The sequence below is a fragment of the Strigops habroptila genome (assembly GCF_004027225.2).
Source record: "Strigops habroptila isolate Jane chromosome 13 unlocalized genomic scaffold, bStrHab1.2.pri S16, whole genome shotgun sequence".
Classification (NCBI taxonomy): domain Eukaryota; kingdom Metazoa; phylum Chordata; class Aves; order Psittaciformes; family Psittacidae; genus Strigops; species Strigops habroptila.
Window position 1 is genome coordinate 273,402 of NW_022651054.1, and position 20,906 is coordinate 294,307.

The following is a 20,906-nucleotide window of genomic DNA, read 5'->3' on the forward strand; positions in this document are numbered from 1 at the left end:
CAGAAGGGCGTGCCCTGGCGGCCCGTGGCTCTGGGCGGGGACGCGTTCGCTCTGTTCATTGGCCGGCGGTGCCGGCGGCGCCGGGCGCTGATTGGCTGCGCTGCGCGGGTCGGCGGGGGGGGGCAAGGCAGGGAGCTGCACGCGGCAGAGGCGGGAGTGGCGCGGACGGAGCCAGGTGAGATCCCGCCGGTGCCCCCCCCCCGCCCCGCCCCCTGATCCCCCCGAACCCTCCCGCCGGTCCGCCCTCCCTCCCCCCGGCACCGAGCGACGCTTCTGCCCCGGCCTGGCCCGGCCCTGCCCGCGCCCCTCAGGCTTCTCCCGCCGGCGGGCAGGGCCGGGCTCTGCTCCTCCTTCTCGACGCCCGGTGAGCGGGGCCTCCTGGGGCCTGTCTGCGCGGGGCGGCTGCCGGCTCGGTGGCGGCACCCCTCAGGCGGCGATGGCGGGCCCGCAGCCCGGGCCCGGTTGGGCGGGCGGTGGCGGTGGGCCCGCGCCGGCCTGCGCTGCCGCCCGCTGCGGAGCTGGGTGGCCGGTGACGGCCGGGGGCGGTCCCGAGGTGTCAGTGGGGGTACGGGCTGGGTTGCGTTAAGGCGGAGGGACGAGCCTCGGAGCTTCCGCCGGCCAGGCCGGGGCGGAGGCAGCCTGCCCGTTGCCGGCCCCGCCGGTCGGTCCGGCGGCTCCGCGGGGCCTTCCCCCGCTGTACCGAGAGCGGCAGCGGGCGGCCTCTGGGCCCGGTAAACCGTGCCCGCCGGCGGGACACCCGGCGGCGGGGCGGAGCTGCGGGCCCGGCTCGCCTCCCGGCCGCGGGAGGGGAGCGGCGGCGGCGCCCACCCCTCTCCTGCCAAGGGCCGCCCTGGCCGGGCCGCGGAGACCCCGCCGGGGTCCTGCCGGGGCCCCCCGCCTGCACCCGTGCCCCAGGTGTCCCTGGGGGAGGTGCCTCCCCCGTGCTGGGGGCACAGAGTCATCCCTGCGGCACCTCGGAACTGCGGGTGGCTGAAGGGCGGTGGTTGGTGCGTGGAGGCGGTGTTGCAGGTTTGACGTTTATTTACAATAACCTTTGGCACCCACGTGCAGTGCACACGAGTCCCCTAAAGCAACGGCTATGATGCCTTTGGCTCTTCCTGCTGAATTAAGTGAAGGGGGATGAGCTCAAAATAACCCATGTCATATTGGTGGCTCCCAGGATATTATGGGGGACATGATATTAATGGTCTCACAAGGATCATACCACTGATCTTGTCAATGACCTAGAGAAAGTTTGCAGCTAGAAGCTGATGAAGTGCACAAGCAGCTCAGAGTGCTGTGTGGAAAACAGGACATGAGGCTGCGATACGCTGGTCTGGTTAGTTTGGCCCTGTGCTTCTGGTGAGGCCACACATCTCCTACCAGAGAAAGCAAACTGCTCAGGAGCAGTCTGTTATGTGAACAGAGAAACAAGGAAGGAGGGTGTGAGGTCTGTCCTAGGTGGGTTTTGCCTGGCTTCATGAGTATGTTGAACAGAGGAAGCAGGGCTGGAGGCAGGCAGGAGAAGGTGGTTTCTGGTACCTCACTGAGGAGGAAGAGAGGGCCAGTTAGCTCAGCTCCCACACTGGTGCAAAGGCAGCAGTACCCAGGGCTGGTGCCCTGTGTGGTGTGAAGGGTGGTGGAATGCTGGGCAGAATTCGGAGACATTGTACGAGGGTGAGATTAAAGGTGGAAAAATCTGCCTTGTGGTGAGGAGAACTCCATCTGCTTCATCCAGTGGGAAACTGAGAGGGGATTTGTCAGTCTGCGTGTACCTGGGGAGAGCAGAGGCTGCACTGTGGGGACTCATGCGGCGGGTGGTGGTGTGCAAGTGTGTGCCTCCAAACCAAAGCCTGTATTTTGAGTGACAATGATTCAAGCATGAGAACAAACCTCCCCGAGTCAGCCATGACTTTGCATTAGCTGCCAACTTTTACATGAAGTCTCAATGCTTTTTTCAGTAAAAGCAAGGGCAAGTGCTGCTGCTCAGCTGCCAGCTTGGGGACTTGTGTGGGAACAGCTTGGGAGCTTGTAGGGTGCCGTGGTGCCTTTCAGGGTGCTCACTGGAAGAGGAATATCTCGGGAAACGTGGACTAGGAAATAAATGTTAAAGTTTTACTTATAGCTATTAATTTCTAGGAACACCTGGATTCCCCTTCCCTTCGCTGCATTCACAGGAGACTGTTCATGCTGGCAGTGACAGAGAGCTGATATTTTCTGAGCGAGCCTGAAAGGGGACATTTCCTTGGAGGTATCATTGCTGTTGGCTTTGTGGCAGTGCCCTTCCAGGCCTCGCTGGGCTGCCTGCCCAACAGAGTCACTTGGCTCTGTCTGGAGCAAGCTAAAAGGAAAAAAACCCAAAGAAAAAATCCAAACTCAAGGGAAGGCTGTGTCTTACCATGGTACAGCAGCTTTGGAGAATGCTGCTGTGCAGCTCTTGCTCTAAGTGAATCTGCCAGGAGACGCACTGCCTCAGTTTTGGCTTTGGTTCATGTGGGTTTTTCAGAGCCGCCCTCATCCCAGTGCTGGTGGGAGTGGAGGTGGTGGGTGCAGCGGTTCCCCATCCATGGCCTGCAGCTGGCTGAGCTTTGCTCACCTGGAGGCAGCACAAGGCCTCCCTCACACTTGTGAGGATTGTGCCAGGAGCTGGGCCACCTCCTCGAGATGTTGCTTTAATCTGTGCTGGTGGGGACACAGCTGTTGTTACTCCTGCTCTGTATCCTCAGCTCAGCTTTGGAGACCACTGTCACCTGCAGGAGGCTGGAGAGAAAATGAGGTTGTTTCTTGGGGTGTGTGGTTGCGTTGGAAAGAACTGAGCTTTGTTTTACAGGCAAATCAAGCAGTATAATCTAACCCCAATTATTTCTATCAGGACGAAATGCGAACGGGAGAAAAAAAAAAATCTGTGATGCATACCTGCACGTCACGCTCAGCTTCCCAGGAGAGGAATGTTCCCTCAGGAATTAATAACTAGCAAGCAATTATGGAAGTGCATACCTTTCTCCTCCATCCTTGCTTGCCCACTCCCCAAGGCAGCTCCATCCAGCCATGGTTCTCTGCTGGTTGGTGTGTTCCTGGATCTTGGTGCCAGCTCTTTATCGTGAGACTCCCTATCGCTGCTCACAGGAAAATGTCAACATTTGCAGAAGTAGACCAGAGCCCTTTTTAGAGAGTGGTGAATGGAGAAGAGAGCCATTTAAAAAATGACTTTGCTCTTGGCAAATTAGCGTAACAGATTAATCCCTGCTCGTAATCCCTGGCTTGCTCTCCAGGAGGATGCCTGCGCTGTTATGGAGCAGGGAGGAATTTTGTCCCGGCGCTTTGAGTGCACTCCTCGCCGATGTAATTGCTTCCCTTCTGTTCCTCCCTCACAGTCCTGTGGAGACTGTGCAGTTCTGAAAGGATAGGATTTCCCTTTGGAGGGATCAGATGATTGGCTTATAAATAGTAAATGCCTCTTCAGGCCTACTTTTTGAGTACATGTTCGTTGGTTGCTCTGCTTGGTTGCCGCCTTGCTCTCTGCCTTTGCAACAAGTACAATGGCACCTGCACCTCACAGCCCAGAACCAAATCCAAGGAAATCAGGTGTGCTTCCCAACAGAGAGGGGGAATTTTTGTGAGGAAGGAAGCTGCCCTGGTGCGAGGTGCTGCAGCTTTGCAGCCAGAGCTTCAGACCTTGCAATGGATTCGCATGGCTCCAGCAGCTGTAACACGCTGTGCTGCTGTGTGTGCTGGAGCGGTGCCTGGTTGCCTGCCTGTGCAGGAAAATCAGCTCTTTTAACTGGGAATGTGAGCAGAAATGAAACTGAATCACATTCAGTGGTTAAATCCTGTTTGAAACGAGCCTGTTTTCATAGAATCATAGAATAGTTTGGGTTAGAAGGGACCTTTTTAAAGCACATCCAGTTCCAACCCCCTGCCACGGGCAGGGACACCTTCCACCAGAGCAGGTTGCTCCAAGCCTCTGTGTCCAACCTGGCCTTGAACACTGCCAGGGATGGGGCAGCCACAGCTTCTCTGGGCACCCTGTGCCAGCACCTCAGCACCCTCACAGGGAAGAACTTGTGCCTAAGAGCTCATCTCAGTCTCCCCTCTGGCAGGTTAAAGCCATTCCCCCTTGTCCTGTCCCTACAGGCCCTTGTCCAAAGCCCCTCTCCAGGTTTCCTGTAGCCCCTTTAGGCACTGGAGCTGCTCTAAGGTGTCCCCTTCAGGAGCCTTCTCTTCTCCAGGCTGCCCCAGCCCAGCTCTCTCAGCCTGGCTCCAGAGCAGAGCTGCTCCAGCCCTCGCAGCAGCTCCGTGGCCTCCTTTGGACTTTCTCCAACAGCTCCACGTTCTTCTTGTGCTGTTGTCCCAGAGCTGGATCAGGACTACAGGGGGGGTCTTCTCCAGAGCACAGAAGAGGGGGAGAATCCCCTCCCTCGACCTGTTGCTCACGCTCTGGGGGTGCAGCCCGGCACACAGTTTTCCTGCCAGAGGGCATGTGCTGGTACCAGGGAGCCTCCTCCTTAAGCCTGAACCCTTGCAGCCCTTTTTGGGCCGCACACACACCCCACACCTCCCTTACCTCCATTCATTTCCCTCCATCTTTGCTTCGCTTAGGTCTGGGTTGGTCAGTCTCACGGCTGCTGAGAGGCTTTGATGCCTGTGGATGTTTAGGGTCTATTGAGACTTCTTCTAACGCAGCTCTGTGACAGTTCTCCCAACGTGTTTGTGCTCAGCCTTGCGCTGAGGTTTTGATGCAGAGCCTCCGTTCACTCTGAAGTACCTGGTTTGCCTCTGAGCTGGAGCTGCTCCTTCCCCTTCTTGAGGGCCCTCTGCTTCACTGGGATGGGATCAAATTGTGGGAATGGTTCTGCACAGGATTGGTTTTGTGGCATCTTTCAGAGACCTGAGATGGTGGACTTGAAAGCAGTGTCTTGCCTTCCCTAGAGGAGATAACATTAATGGGACATAGCAACAACAAACCAAACAGATGGTTCCTTCTCTTAGCAGTGGTAATGACTTTGTTGCTACTTATTTTGATTCTGGTGCTCTTGCTCAGTTGAGAGATGCCCTCAAATTTCTTCTTCAGCAGGAGCAGCCTGCCCAGCACCTGTCCCAGGAGAGGAGCGTTACATGTCTCTGTATTCTGTTTCAGCATGCATCAAGTTTCTGGCCGTGGAGGCTTCCTTTTGTGTTGTGTGTTTTTGTAATGCCTATTCCTTTTAGTCTCTGATCTAGAGCAATACCAACCTTCCTTCCCTTGTGCATCGTATTGCTTATCTTCTAGATGGAGTGTTTGCTCAACAGCGTGCTGGATACAGCTGATCTCAGGCACTATAGACCCATTGAGGTCGGCTCTCCTGGGCATGCACGACGCAGTGTTGCTTTTCCCATTGTGTGTCTTCCTGGGGGTGGAAATACTGCCCTGCCTCCTGTGAGGATGCGGGTCTCCTCGTGCTGGGGAGGACGAACATAGCATTCACGGGAGGGATGTGGTTTACCTGAGCCTTGGGAAGGGGGTTAGAGAGAAATGAGGTGCATGGGACTGTTTGGATAGCAAAGCGCAGGCTGGATACTGGGGACCTCTGGCTGAGACCTAGCAAGAAGCCGAGCCTGCTGACTTCTGCAGGGGCTGCTTGCTGCCATCAGCTCCACCCCTCTGGAGGAGTCCATCCTGGCAGCAGAGACATAGGTAGCCACAGATCATAGGTTATCTGCTTGGGGGCAAAGTCTTCTATCTGAACTTAAGCCCACATTCATGGCAGGGTACTCTCTAGAGCTCAGCTTTCTTCCATTTCATGGCTCAGGCAGCACTGACTGGAAAGCGGAGTCATTGTTCGTTTTGCAACCTGACCAGTTCTTCATTGCAAAATGAGATTGTGGGATTGTTCTCCCCGGCAGAATGTGCTTGGACATGGTGCTGCCTGTGAGTGACAGCTTTATGGTAAGGACCCTCAAAGCATTTCTACTTCACAGTCTGTTCAATTGCTTAGACTCTGCCAGTCTTTCTCTGAGCGCCTCTGTTGCAAGTGAGCACTGCTCAGAGTGCAGGGTGCAGTTTGCATTGTTCTTTCTGGAAGCTTCAGAGGGGGTTTGGTTTTGTTCTAGAAACTTGTTGAAGTAGCCAGCTTTCCCCAAGTGGATGCGTGCCTTGTGGCAATCCAGCATAAATCTATTCAGTCGTCTCTGTTACTTCAACTGTGTTGCCTGGATTCACAATAAATTTCTCTTTAAATCTTTTAAAGTAGCTTGTGGAAGTGCACTTTGTGGCTGGAGCGTGGCTGACAGATAGCTCTCGGTGTCACAGCATGCAGTGGGGCAGAGCCAGGTGGAACTCTGTCTCGCTGTTTTAAAGTGAGTATGGGAAGCTGTTGTTCTTTCAGGATCTCATGGATGAGGCCCCTACACCCGGGCTGAGAACATCGCACGAGGGTACTCGGCTGCCAGCCCTGAGCTCAGGTTGGTGGCTGCGCTTCCTCACTCAATGGGCTCCTGGTGACCTGGGCTGTTCATGTGTAGGGTTAGGAGGATGTGAGGAGCCCTGGAGTCGTTGCTTCTCACCCCAGTCAGCATCGTTCGGGCTTGTACTTCTGCTTTCTGGCCAGGCTGCACAGCCCCCTCCTGCCTCCCACCAGGTCAGGGCTGCAGCTGCCCCAGTGCCAAAGGCACTTCTGCCTTCCTTCCCTAATGGTAGACTGGATTTCCCAATGGCTGAAGTGCTTTGTTTTTGCTGAAAACTGGAGCAAGCCTGTGGTATCTGGCTGCAAACCACGAAGCCTGTGCTGCCCTGAAGGTCAGACTTGGGTGAGTGGAAGAGAGTTTTTTCAGGCCCAAGGCTTGGGGAGGCTGAAGTGAGATGTGAAATGGAGCAGCCAGCGTGTGATGGGGCAGAAAGCTGGATGGGGGAAGTACAATGTAATGTATTGGAGGGGGGTTGGTGGGAAGATGCACAGTGAAGTGGGGTTTGGTGAGCTCCTCTGGAAGCAGCAGAGGTGCTTTTAAGATGCTTTACATACCACCGAGGATGCCGTGTTTGCTGTGTGTTGCTGGTGATGTGGGGTGTTAAATTTTCCCTCTGGCTGTGCTGAAGTACAGCTCATGTTTTGGAGTCCTGTTGTCAACTCTCCTGCACCCTTGGGGAGGTCTGGGCCCTTGTCAGCTTCTCATTCCCTCTGCAGTGCTCCTCCAGTGTGATGAGTGGTTACTCCAGGGTTTGTCACAGCCCTTTAATGTCCTCTGTATGTGGGAGCTATTTCCTTTGATGCTTTTTATTAGTATTTTTAAAGCTGAGGCGCTTGTGACTTGGGGAGCTGCAGCTGAGGTCTGGTGTGGGGAAGACCTGTCTGCCTCTGTGTGTGCTGTGTTCCTGGGCAGCCATTTCCCTGCAGTCCCAATGGGTTAGACAGCAAATGGCTGGGATCCCTGCATGGGGATTAACTCTGCCGCCTCTTCCTGGGGTATCAGCTTTTCTTTCTGTGTATTCGAATCCTTTGTGCCTCTACACAGTGTGCCTGGTTCTTCTCAGTCCTCTGCAAACAGATCTCTCACCTGCCTGAGGCTGTTCATCACATGCCTGGTATGGAGGAGAGATTATCTGCTTCTGGAAAGTGCCAGCGCTTCATAGTTCTCTGTCAGGGGAGCTACTGGCTTGTGTTTTTCATAGCCACATCCTTTCCAAGCAGCTGACAAGAAGCAACCGCCCTAGGAAAGGAAAGCTGCCAGTGCTCCCAGTTTCTGCACACTTTCTCTGGTGACCTGGTGTTACCCAGAGGTAACCCTGCATGTGGATGTGTGTGCAAACCCAGCAGGCAGCTGTGGATACAGAGGGAGCCTGGGCAAAGGGAAATTGCATCTTGCTTGCAGCAGGGAAACTTCTCCATCTGGACGTAGTTTCCGTAAGGTGTCAGGGGCTCTGTGTGCTGCCTCTTTCCGTTTTGCAGGAAGAGGGAATAATGCATGTCTGGGCGAGGGGACAGAGCTGAGGTCAGCAGTGGCTCTTTGTAAAGAAGTTGTAGCCTCACTGGACTGATGGACTGTTAACCAAGTGACTGAATTTTGGTACTGCTGCCTGCTCTGGCACTCCTAGACTTGGGTTGGTACTAGAGCTCATGCAGTACAGTGCCTTTATAAAGTAGTTTTATTACCAGATTTAGGGAGTTTTGCTAGGATAAGCCAGTGCTGTATGTCCTTTCTCTTCCTGCTCCAGCTCCCACACTGCTGCCTTGCCCAGGGCCCTGTTATCTCTTAGGCAGATGAAATGCACATTGAGCTCTGAATGTCTGTTATTGTACGCTGGGCTTTCGTGTTTGGATTTAACTGCCTATAAGAAGAGAAAGTACCTTGATTTCAATAGAGAAGTGCTTGTTTAAGCTGTGGAGTCCCTATTTTCCAGGGGGTTTTGAGCCCATAGTGCATCATCACAGCGGCAGTTGTTACCGAAGGGAACATAATAACAAGACTTCACAATCTTTTTTTGGAAGTCCTGTGGTGAGAGCAGAGGCCATGTGGGAGGCTCCCAGGTATTGGAGGTTTGTGCGGGAAACTCCAGGGGGACCCAAGAGCAAGTCCCAGACTTGCCCTGTAGCTTTGCCAGATTGCACCATCTTATGGGGCAGTGTCAAATGCTCCTCTGCCTGGAGTGGACATGGTAGCTTCAGCAAAGCTGCTGCAGTGGCTTTGCTCTGATCCTTCTGCTACTGCTGGCCTGACGGCTGTGACAGCTTCGTTCCTGTTCCCCAGTGAGGCAGCTGTGATCTTTCAAGTGGGCATCTGCAGTGCCCGGTGAGAACACTGAGTGGGAGCTGTGGGGCAGCAACTCTCAGAGAGGTGACCTGGGCAAAAGTAATCTTCACCTTAAACATTAAGTGATGCTGTTGACTCTGTTCCTGCATAACGTGATACCCGGTGTTACCAGGGTGCCAACCCTAGAAGAGCAGATGCTTTCTTTTTGCAGCACAGTTGGTTACTAGCATGAAGAGCCATGTTGGGGCTTTTCTGCTGGCTGAAGGTGAGGGATGAGACTTGGTGCAGGAAGTGATGATTAATGGAGTTGCCTCAGGCTGAGATCTGATGGACCTAAAGAGGAGCAGGGCCTGCAGGGAAGCCCCTGCAGTGCTTTAAGATGAATAAATGATCAGAAGAAATGAATGGACTGGCATGGTTTTGTCTGAAGAATTGGTTATGTCCTTTCTTGTGCCAGTGGCTGACTCACTCCACTGGCTGTTCCCGTTAGGAGAGCCGGTAGCCTCTAGCATCCAAGGCACTGTGCTGGTTCTAGGGCGGCCTGGAGACATACTGCGGGCAGCTGCAGGGGGAATGCCGTGTTACCGGCAGGCAGCCAGCACGGACAGGATGCAGACCCACAGGGGGAGTGGATGCCACGGCTGGGACATGCCAGCAAGTGACTCGTAGCCCTCCCTTCTGTCCTTTGCACTTCTTGGACTGGCACGAGGTCACTTTGTGCCTCCTCTGTTCTTTGCTCTTTCCCCTTTCTGGAATTTTAAAAGTGAACGTATTCAGTTTGCTCACACTGCTTCCTGGGGAATGCCACCCCCTGGCCATGGCAGCCAACAGACGGATACCTTCCTGCTGCCTTCCCTGCATTCCAGCGGGAAGAGGGCAGCCAAGCACTTTTGGATGCTGGATAAGATGATCCTAGACAGAGCCTGTTTGTTCAGCAAGGAGAGTAAATTGAGATTTTAGTTTAATATAAAACACTTGAATGCAGACGTTCTGTGCAAATCTAACTGCCTCATTAGGAAACAGTGTGCAGAGCTTCCATTGCCATTGCTAAATGGGGCAAAAGAGGAAGCAAAAGAGTTTTCATCCTATGAAGTAGGCTAGCAGTTTTGGTTTATAATAAAACACAGGCTTGATGAGAAGTGAAACCCCTTTCTTCCCTCCCCCCCATTCCCCTCCTCTCTTCTACCGCATCTTCCCTTCTTCAGTACGTGTTTCTACTAGAGGAATTTCCAGAAGTATATGTGAAGCTGTCCCACCTGTGGGCTTGGCTTCTTTCATTGTAATACAAGAGGAAGTTATTTAGACTTCTCAGAAAGGTTTCAGTAGGGTTTGTAGCAGAGGAAGTCACATTTTCAGCATGTTTTACTGATGATGAAGTAGACAAAATTGAGGCTTGAACAAGCAGCTGGTTCATGCGTTGAGGTTCCCTGTGGAGCAGGGAGTGCAGCAGGCAGGATCCCACCATGTTTGTGCTGCGGGTAGCTGTGCCGCTTCCCCCCACCCCCCAAGCACTGCAGAGCAAAGGGGTGTTACGGAGTGACAGAAGATGGGGAGCTGGATGCCTTCTCGGGTGCTGTGGGTCTGACTTCTCTCACAGATGCAGCTTTGCTGCTCTGTGCTGCTGCCAGCCCCAGAGCTGTGGAGCTGCGGCTGGGTTCTGGCTGTGGGGCAGAGAGTGTGCTGAGCTGAGTTCAGTGCTGGGGAGAGTCTGGTGCAGCCAAAACGGCCGATGGAGCTGCTGCTGGTGTCAGTGACCGTGAGCTCTTACCTGAGCTTGTCAGTGATGTGCTGGCAGGAGGAAGGTGATGTATTTGAGCAAAGATGATGGAGATTGAGATGAGCTCTTAGGCAGAAGCTCTTCCCTGTGAGGGTGCTGAGGCGCTGGCACAGGGTGCCCAGAGAAGCTGTGGCTGCCCCATCCCTGGCAGTGTTCAAGGCCAGGTTGGACACAGAGGCTTGGAGCAACCTGCTCTAGTGGAAGGTGTCCCTGCCCGTGGCAGGGGCTTGGAACTGGATGAGCTTTAAGGTCCCTTCCAACACAAACCAGGCTATGGTAAAAATCCCCTTGCTTCTTGAGATTTGTCTTTGGGTTTAGATACAGTATGTCAGGTGCATTTCAGTTTTTCCTAAACATTTCAGAGGCAGGAATTTGATCCTTAATGAGTTTTAATACAGTCAGTTATTAAAGGTAAAAAGTCCCAGGCTGTGTTCCTGGCACTGAACAAGTTTCTGTGAATGGCAGCAGATGAGTATAAATCCTCAGGCTCCTTTCAGTCATGTGCCTGTCTTCATATCCTGTCCTGGTGGAAGCTGCCAGCGGGGAAGGGACAGCGCGCGTGGCTTCGTGCAGCTCTCGCTGCTCAATAAGCAGGGCACTTGCTATATATATCGAATTGCCTTCTCTTTCCTTTTATTGATTGCTGGGGATTTCCCTTTCTAAGAGTGCCTTTAGAGAGGATGTCACGCACAGCGCTGCTTTTAGCACCAGCTAAGCTCATGGTGGAGGGCAGTTAAGCTCACCTGCACTTGCTGTCCTGTTGCTTGAGGTGAGCTTATTAAAGAAAGCAGGTCAGTGTGCAAGGCAGTCCCTTCACGTGATTTTTCTACTGCTAAAGTGCAAAACAGTTTTGAAAGCTCTGGATACCAAGAGATTAAAGACCAGAGGCTCCAGCTTAACCTTCTTAAACCAGAGATTTTGGGGGCTTGGGTTGGGAAAGGGGAATTGTTAAAGGCCAGGTTAGGCATTGCTTGCTATTGGGAGGGATACAACCCCCAGAAAAAGCCTCAGGAAGTGCAGGTTTCCAAGCTCACTGCTGTACGTGCCTGGCTGGGAAGAGCAGTGGTGAGAACACGAAGCCCTGGGAGGGCTCCTGTCCGCTGTGGCACAGGGCAGGAGGACGTCCAGGCTGTTGGCACTGGGCACTGTGCAGAGAAGCTTCCCCCAGATGCAGTGCTCCCACAGGAGCTGACAGCTTTGATCAGTGGCTGCCTGTGCTCAGCAAAAAGCGAGATTTCGAGTAGACCATCTAATCGAAAGTGAGCTCTTAACTTACTAATAACAGTTCTCAAGGGTTTTCCTCTCATCTTGTGGTCTCCTGTCTTCCTGTAGCTTGATGGCAGAAACCCTGAGCAGATGTTCATCACTCTGCTTGAGAGCTTTCTTCCCATGGCAGGTGGCGTTGTGTGCTTCACTGGTTAATAGTGCAGTTACTGCAAGTTTTAGCGAGAAACTGGGTTTCCAGGAGCAGGGAGGAGCATTGAGCAGAGACCTGTGTTCACAGCCATGTTTCAAGCGGTCTGATGTTGCGGTCAGTGCTGCAGACCCTGGCGCAGGATCCTCCTCTTCGGTGCAAGCTGGTTGTGGGAAGGCTGCCGGGGAAAATGGGCTTGACTTGGGTGAGTCAAGAGAAGAAATCTCAATGCTTTGTTGTCCTCTCGGACCTGCTCTAGTTTTGGTCATAGCTTTTTCATGTACATGTTTATGTGGGTAACTGAAAAATACTTCATTTGATTCCCACGGAAGAAAACTACCCTTGGAGAAAGCAGGAGGCCTGGCTGGAGCTGTGGCTGTGCGGGGCTGTCACACCCAGTAGTGTTGCAGGGCATGTGATCACCTGCAATAACAGCAGCATTTTTTTTCTTTCAGACACTGTTTCTATTGACTGTCTGTCCGAAGCGTGGATTCAGGTGCTTGCAGGCAGGTACCAGTTTACTCTAGTGCCTGTTTGGATGCCAAAGGCATCCTGCCCAGCCTCCAACTGCCTTTACTGGGCATATAGTTCCCCCGTTGGTCCTGTCCTCTGGCTGGCTGCGGGCAGATGCCTGAGAAACCTTCAGGCTTCTAGAATAACACCAAATGAGTACGTTTACACACCTGTTAGAGAATCATCACAGACTGATTTGTGTTGGAAGGGACCTTAAAGCTCATCCAGTTCCAACCCCCTGCCATGGGCAGGGACACCTTCCACCAGAGCAGGTTGCTCCAAGCCCTGTCCAACCTGGCCTTGAACACTGCCAGGGATGGGGCAGCCACAGCTTCTCTGGGCACCCTGTGCCAGCACCTCAGCACCCTCACAGGGAAGAACTTGTGCCTAAGAGCTCATCTCAATCTCCCCTCTGGCAGGTTAAAGCCATTCCCCCTTGTCCTGTTCCTACAGGCCCTTGTCCAAAGCCCCTCTCCAGGTTTCTTGTGGCCCCTTTAGGCACTGGAGCTGCTCTAAGGTCTCCCCTTAAGGAGCCTTCTGTTCTCCAGGCTGAACCAGCCCAGCTCTCTCAGCCTGGCTCCAGCGCAGAGCTGCTCCAGCCCTCGCAGCATCTCCTTGGCCCTTCACTGGACTCGATCCAAACAGCTCCACGTCCCTCTTGTATAAAGGAATAATAGAAGTGATATTTGTAATAGCAACAGGGCTGAAGTTGTGTTGCTGCTGTTTGTTTGAAGTTGTTTAAAATACCCAGATGGTGAGTATGAGCATATGGCAGCTGGGTGCTCCGGAGAGGCCTGAGCCAGGCTGGGGAGGGCTGGTGAAGGGTGGAGAGCAGGAGCGGTGCTTCAGGGCTTTATCTTTTCATTTCTGAGCTTTCTGGTGCATTTGGGTCACATATTTCAGGCACTTTTCTGCAGTCACAAAGTCTACCTTTCAAAGAAAGCCGCAGCTGTCAAAGACTCCACAAGTTGATGGGAATTAAAAGGCAAATGCTCCTGATGGGTAAGAAGAATGGAGTGTTTGCAGAGAGACCAGTTCAGACAGAGCTGCTCCAGCCTGGACACTTGGGATGTGACCTCAGTAGCACAGGCACCGTTTCCTTGAAGCCATTGTTGCTTCCTTCCTGAGACTGAGTTAAAATCTGGTGTGGAGAGGGGCAGTGGCAGAGCAGGAGGGAGCCCAGCACCCATGTCCCTCAGGCTGCAGGCAGAGAACCCAGGGAACGGCCAAGAGCCTGGATTGCAGCTGGGATGGGTCCCTCTGCTCTGCTTTGGGTAGGGACCAGGCGATTGTTTGTACTTGAATAAAGGCTTAATTGTGAATCCCAATGTCCCAACTGCCTCTTTTTTTTGTTTTGTTTTTTGTTTTTTTTGTTTGTTTCAAGAAAAGCAAACAAATCTGGAGAATGACGGGCTGGAGTTACAGGGGCTTTTGAAATGTTTGCCAGAGCTGTGCTTCTTGTCTCCCTCAGTCAGGTGGTTATGAAGTTGAGCTTGGATCCCTCCTCTGCCTGGATTTCATCCTCTGCCAGCTCAGGATGAAAGGCCAGGAGGGTGGGGGAGTTCAGGGGGAGCTCTTGAAGAGCAGGGTTGCACCAGTGCCATTGAGATGAATGAGGGTCTGTCTCACTCTGCTGGTGCCGCAGCTTCTCGCTGGCCGGGATGGGAAGTGACTCAGCGCAGCGATGGCAGCGCCTTTGCAGGCCTGTTCTCTGCCAGTGCCGGAGGAAGAGGAAGGCAAGAACATCCCTGGGTGCTGCTGCCACCTGGTGCCACCAGCCCTTGCCTGTTCACCCTCGGAGCTGTTTTCCACTGCCGCGGCACTGGTAAGAGAAAGGAGGTGATCGTGAGTAACACACACCAGGTCCTCACTGCAGTACGTGGGTCTTCCTTCACAGTTTCCCCCTTGAAACTCTGATTTCACTGTAGTTAATGTGAAGGGAGGAGCTAGCTGGCAGGGAGGCTGCTGCAATTCATGATGCTTGTAGTCACTGTGGTGGTGCATAGCAGTGTGCATTAGGGGCCTGGGCTCTGTGCTCTTCCCTCGTAATCCTCCACAACGTAGGGACATCTGGCTGGCACATCTGGAGTCCATCAGTGTCTGCCTGTCCATGCACTGCCATCTTGCACATGGTGCTCTCTGGTTCCTCTGTGTGTCCATCTCTCCTGACTCCTGGCTGAACGAGATGTGGCAGAGGGAAAAATGGGGCAGATGAAATGGTGCTGGAAAAGCAGTCCTGCAGCTTGGGTTGTCCCATAAGGGTCTCTCCCTCCTCTGCTTTTTCATTCTTCTGCAAAACAAGTTGTTCTTAGACTGCTTTGGTCGTGCCCCCAGGCTAAGCTCTTCCCTGGGCCTGCAGCAGAGGTGGGTGCCAGGCCGCCACTGCCTGTGCATCTTGAGCCCAGCCTGTCCAGTTTGGCATCTTTCAAATTCAGGTAGAATTTTCTTCCCCGCAGCTCTAGTCTTGTTTGCCCATTTCCCCTCTGGCTCTGTCCACACCCTCCTCTACATTCCTGCATCCTTCCTGTTCCTTCCACCCTCAGCAGTCCTCATTTCTACAGCGCTCACCAGCATGAACCCCCAAACTGCCTGTGCCCCGGTGCCATCCTCATGCCCGCTCATCTCATGCAGAGTCTGTTTCCTGTTGCCACCAGTGTGTCTGCCCCTCAGGGTCTGCATTGCTCTTCCCAAGCTTTGCCATCTTCAGCCTGTCTCTCTTCTCACATACTCAGTTTTCCAAGACTTCTCAGGTTAATTCCTGCTTTGGCAGTGGTGCTTCCATGGCAGGGCTCTGGGCCAGGCCAAGGCTTTGGTTGGATCTGCTTTGGTCTTCCCTAAACATGAGCTTTTGTCAGCATTAAGCCCACGGCTGCTCTGGGCACACCTCTGACTTCTCCAATCTTCTTTCCCCTTACTTTTCACTGCAGAGGAGGGAAAAAGACAAAACAATGTGTTGACATCCCCTCCTGCCCCTGTGTTTCTCCCAGTGCTCTTCTTCCCCTGCTCCAGGCACAAGTTCTGGTTTGTTTTCTTGCCCCTGACCCTGTGCTGCCTATTCCTCCCTGTTGCACCTTTCCCCTTCCCCCTTATTCTCAGTTTCTCACCAACTCTGAATCCCTCCCTGTGCTATGCAGTATCTCCCTTGTAGAGGCAAAGCTCCCTCTGCTCCTGCTCCCTTCATGCAGCTGGCTTTTTTTCCCCGCTCACCTGCTGAGTCCCTTCTGCATAGCCCATTCAGACTGAGATCTGTGTCTCCTCAACCTGCCTTACCCACTGCACTGGAACTGCTGCTGCAAATACCTGGAGCTTGGCAAAATCTCCCAATTATTTTCACCCCCTTCACTGGTCAGGAGGGTTGACTCCAGGCAGTTGTGCTCCTGAAATGCCTTCCCTGAACTCGCTCTGCTGCTCCTTCAGCACTTCCATAGGGATCTGCTCTCCCAGCGCGGCTCTGGTTCCCATCCTCCTCTTGCTCTGAGCTCCCTGTAATCTTACCTGAGCACACACTCCTTCGCAGCTGGCACATGTATGTGCTGTTTCCCTCCTCCTCGATGCCAAGCTGTCAGCCCAGCGTGGCTGGGTGATCTGTCCTGCTGTTACCCTTGTGACTCCAGGACTGATCATGGTGCTGGCTCAGATGTGGCCTCTGGCGTCTTCACTGTACAGTCTCAGAAAGCGCCAGCCACATCATAGAATCACAAATGGGTTTGGGTTGGAAGGGACCTTAAAGCTCACCCAGTTCCAACCCCCTGCCATAGGCAGGGACACCTTCCACTAGAGCAGGTTGCTCCAAGCCCCTGCGTCCAACCTGCCCTAGAACACTGCCAGGGATGGGGCAGCCACAGCTTCTCTGGGCACCCTGTGCCAGTGCCTCAGCACCCTCACAGGGAAGAACTTGTGCCTAAGAGCTCATCTCAATCTCCCCTCTGGCAGGTTAAAGCCATTCCCCTTTGTCCTGTCCCTACAGGCCCTTGTCCAAAGCCCCTCTCCAGGTTTCTTGTGGCCCCTTTAGGCACTGGAGCTGCTCTAAGGTCTCCCCTTAAGGAGCCTTCTGTTCTCCAGGCTGAACCAGCCCAGCTCTCTCAGCCTGTTTTTTTGAGGGCCTTTCTCCTCTGCCGTGGTGCTGTGTAGTCAGGAGCGTTTCTGGTCACAGCAGCTCTCCCGGTCTCTCTGCAGTCCTGCAAAGAGCTGCTTTCTGTGTCCTGGTCTGTGCTCTTGAGTGCAGTCCCATGTTTGAAACCTAGATGTTCCTGCTTCAAACACAAGAAGAGCCTAATCAGTCTTCAGAGAGGTCTTGGTCATTTTTCAATATGAAGGAAAACACTCTGAGGGCAGGTGAGCCAGGGTGGCTCCACTCTTGGGCGGTGCGTGGTTCTATACCGTGGGCTCAGTGAGGTGATGTCCATGTTTTGCTCCTTGTTGGTCTGAGACCATGCCCCGGTACTCAGGGTGGGTAGTGCACATGCAGTGCTATGGCAGATGTTCCTCTGGGAGAATATCTCTCCTACCCTCCCTGCACCTCACAGGCAGGTTGGCTTTGAACATGAGATTTGGTCTGTGCTCCCGAGTCCCCAACCTCCTCGGGAAATGTAGGCTGTGCCGAGGGCATCGCCAGCAGCTCTGTGTGCCCAGGGGCGTGTGAGGATTCATGGGTTCAGATGTGGACAGGAAAAACCCACCCAGGATCTGATTCGTTGAAGTGGTCTGAGCAGTAAAAAGGCTCATAGGAGCCTTCATAGGCTTGGTGGAATTTATCCAATTCTGAAACTTCATCTACCAGTAATTGGATTGAGCTATATCCTTGTCAGTGGAGTTACCCAGAGCTGACTGTACTTTGCATAAATACTTAAACATATCGAACATGTCTTCTCTTTATTTATTTTTAGATATATTTGTTAAGCTGCATATGGGAGCTTGTTTGGCCTTGGATCACCAGGTGGGTTTTGTCTCTACGCTTCAGACTTGCTGTCTTAGCTCTGGCTGCCTGGAGGCAGCTGTAGCTATGGCCCTAGCACGCTGAGGACAGAATTCACCATCTCTGTTCTTCACTACTTCTACATCTCATTGCAGTAGACTTCTTGCCTGCTCCGTGTCCGGCAGCTCCAGCAGAGGTGGTTGTGGGGTCCTTCAAGGTGCGTTTCCAACAGCCCTTCACCTGTGGGTCATCCTGGACCTCTGAATTCACACCTTGCCTCCAGTTACACCCCAACGCAGTTACATTAGGATCACTCAGTGCTGCAGAGCAATCTGAATACTTTGGCAGCTTGTCATCATCATCTGGTATTGCTGTGACATTCCCAAGCTCCCGTAGCCCAATCTTTTCTTGTTAATAGTTACAAAAAAAGTTTTGTTGTTGTTGAAGACCATCCGGTAGCTGCCTTCATTAGAAACAGCCCTTGGACCTGTAATTGTGCTTCAAATAACAGACTGTCCCATACAATCAGCTTTGCACATAACTATGTGGTCTGACTATTACATTTTTAGCCTTTAATTAGTTGAGAGGCTTGAAATGGTTGTTCTGTTTCATTTGGGATCAAACTAAGACTAATTGGGTTCCTGATTGTTTCTTCTAACACCCCAAGTTTAATACTGGGACATGTTTTTCCCCAAGAAGCACATCAGGACTAACTCTACCATTTGAGCTGAAATTAAACCAAACTCTCAGCCTGGGGTGTGCACTGAGTGCAGGAACCTTGCTCCAACTGCAAACAATTGGCAAAGGTTTATGAGCAATTAAAATGGAGTCTGGGACTGCCAGAGGGGCCACACACCTCACCCGCGGTGCACACCGAAACCCGTGTCACAGTAGAGCCAGCAGGGCTGGACTGCGATCCTCGCTTGCTGCATTTCCACCTTTCCAAAGCTCCACGTGCCCTGATGAGCATCCTCCCTCTCTCCCTCCCAGGTGAGTGCAGGGAGCACCCACGCCGTTCCCTGTAATTCGGTGTTTCCTGGCTTGCTGTTGTTAATCAAACTGTGCTCAAGGCCATTAAGCTTTTCACAAGCTTCTCTATGAGGCTGCTGTAAGCACAGCCTGGTGAAGCAGCAGTGCGCTTCCACGGCACCTCCGTGAGATGTGTTTCTTCTGGTTTTTGACAGCCTAATGTTGCTTGGAGTCGGGTTTTCCAGCACACGCTCAGTTTGTATCCCTAACCCTAACTCTTCCAGCACACGTTCAGTTTGTATCCCACCCTGACTGGGTTTGCATCTGAGACGCAACTGGTGTTTGAGTCCAGAGCTGCAGTTCAGAAAATGGAGAACAGTCTCTGGTCGTCTGTGAAGTGTCATGCTCAGGTGGGGGCCAAACATGCTGGAGGAGGATGGGTCCAGCTTTGCAGGCAGACCTCGGTCCTTCCATCCAGGCTCTTCTCGTAGCCCCTGCTTCTCTTCCAGCATCTGCAGCAATCGGGGGCAGACGTTTCAAGGCAGCTGCTGCCTCAGTCCCTGCTGCTCTGTTCAGCACTGGGAGAGTCAAAGATCCCTGGAGGGAATAACATGGTTGTGTAACGAAGTGTACGATAACACCCAAGTCACACAGACAAGAGGCATGGGAGAGCACATAGAGAGTTTTACAAGCGTTCTCAACTCTGACACTTATTATCAGAGGGTTTGGCTCTGAGATAAACAGCTCCAGGGTAGGATACAGGCTATAAACATGCTCAAGTGAAGCAAGTTGTTTTCTCTGTTTCCCCAGCCCAGGTGTGTCAGGCAGCATCACCCCATGGCCCAGCACTGCTAGTGCTGCCTGTGCCTCCCAGCTGCCCAGCAATGGGGAGGGCAACGGGCCCCAGTTATGGGGCACGAGCCACACTCTGCCTGTGTTTACACCACCCAGAACAGCACAGGGCCCTGGGCCATGGTTGCCGTCCATGTGTGGAAAGGCATCATGCTCTTTTTTTTCGCTTCGGTTTCATCCTTTTTGTTTTGTTGATGTCTGGTCCTCTCTTCAGCCTCTGCCTTGGCTGCGCATAGCAGGTGGCCAGCTCTAGCCCATCCCCTGTGACCAAGATTTTAGGGGAACTTCTGACCCGGATTTTGGGGGACTCCAACCTCCTTCATGGGAAAGAGCTCCTTGAGCAGCTGTGGAAGCACATGGGTGACTTTGGCAGGAGCAGTGGTAGGTGTCAGCCCAGAACGGTGTTGGGCAGTGGTGCTGGGTGCATTGGGCAGCTGCCATCCTCCTTCCCGAGGGCTGGAGACCATTTGGATGGAAGCCACAGCAGCAGAGCCGGCAGCCTTTGGAAGGAGGAGCACCACAGCCAGCCCTGAAACGGGGATGCAGTTGGGATGGCAGCAGAGGAGCACGTGGAGCTGCACAAGTACAAGAAGAAAGTTAACTGCAGATGGGTGGACTGGGCTGGATGTAATAGGGGTACTGCTGGAGGCACAAGGCTCTCCTTGGTGCTAGTAGCAGCAATTGGGTTTCTGTGGTATCTCCTGGCTTCCTTCACTCTATAAATCCTCAGGAGCCCCTTCAGCTTCATCCATGCCCAACCAGGAGGAGGAAGCCCTCGGAGGCGGAGGAGCGGCAGCATTCCTGTGGGATGAGCTAATGCGGCTGCGGGAGTCCCGGCTGCCTTCCTCTTGAGCAACTGGATTTCAAGAAGAGCTTGGGGGATGGGAGTGAGCAGGAACATCCTCAAACATGACGTAGGCAGAGAGCTGCGGTTGCTACTGATAACTGACTTCTACAGGGAAGGAGGGGAGAAACTGAAGTAGCCATTAGCAATGATTTCATGAATTAGTACAAAGCATACTGCAGGAAAAGTACTCGTGTGGCATCCAGGGTTATCAATAATTCACATGGCTCCAGACCAGTGAGCAAAGCATGCTGAAGGTTTTACTTCCCCTGCTAATTGTGCTTTTCACCTCATTTGTGAAAGTTAGTTGGCAGCGACTCTTGCTGGTGGCATCGTAAGCTGCTGCCAGGTTATTTACTCCCTGTGAAGCCTGATATGTGTGGTCGTTGTGCTAAAGAGTGGGGAAAAGGCTTTTATAGTGGAAAAGAGATAGGCTGGGTCTGGGTTTGAAGGGAGATATTGCAGTATTTGTCTTTTTCTGTTTTCATAGGAAAAAAGTTAATTCCCATTATGGGTTTTTTTCATGTTTTCCTGAAACTTGGTGGTCTGCTTTTAAATGTAAGGTAATACAGTGCACAAGCAATTAATCTTTCTGAACTCCCATTCATTTCTCCTGTCCTTTCTCATTGAGTGCATGGCAGGACATGAGACATGACCTGAAAGCACAAGGGTAACTAACTCTTGCTACCTGGGTGCTGCTGGAGCAGGATGGGTGCTGAGGGACTTGCCTGCCGCTTGCTCACCATGAAGATTACATTTCAGAAATGACTCCTCAGTGCTGGCATTCAGCCTGGCTGCTGACGTGTGTTGCCCAACCTCACTTAATTTGGGGCTGGGAGAGAAATCCCTGAGTGGAAGGAAAAGCCTTGAGGAGGAATTCAGAAACTCTTCTATAGCC

At 52.9% G+C, this 20,906-nt stretch overlaps 1 protein-coding gene across 2 annotated transcripts in view; it reads left to right on the forward strand.

The window, feature by feature from the left end:
* Nucleotides 1–107: 107 nt before the first annotated feature.
* MTMR4 (myotubularin related protein 4) overlaps nt 108–20,906 on the forward strand; it is a 58,341-nt gene continuing 37,542 nt past the window's right edge. Inside the window, exon 1 of one of the 2 annotated variants that reach the window (XM_030474752.2) lies at nt 108–175. The gene's annotated coding sequence lies outside the window, so the exon portion shown is untranslated. Of the gene's footprint in view, nt 176–14,254; nt 14,274–20,906 lie in introns of those variants that run through there. The other variant, XM_030474755.1, reaches the window with a different exon arrangement.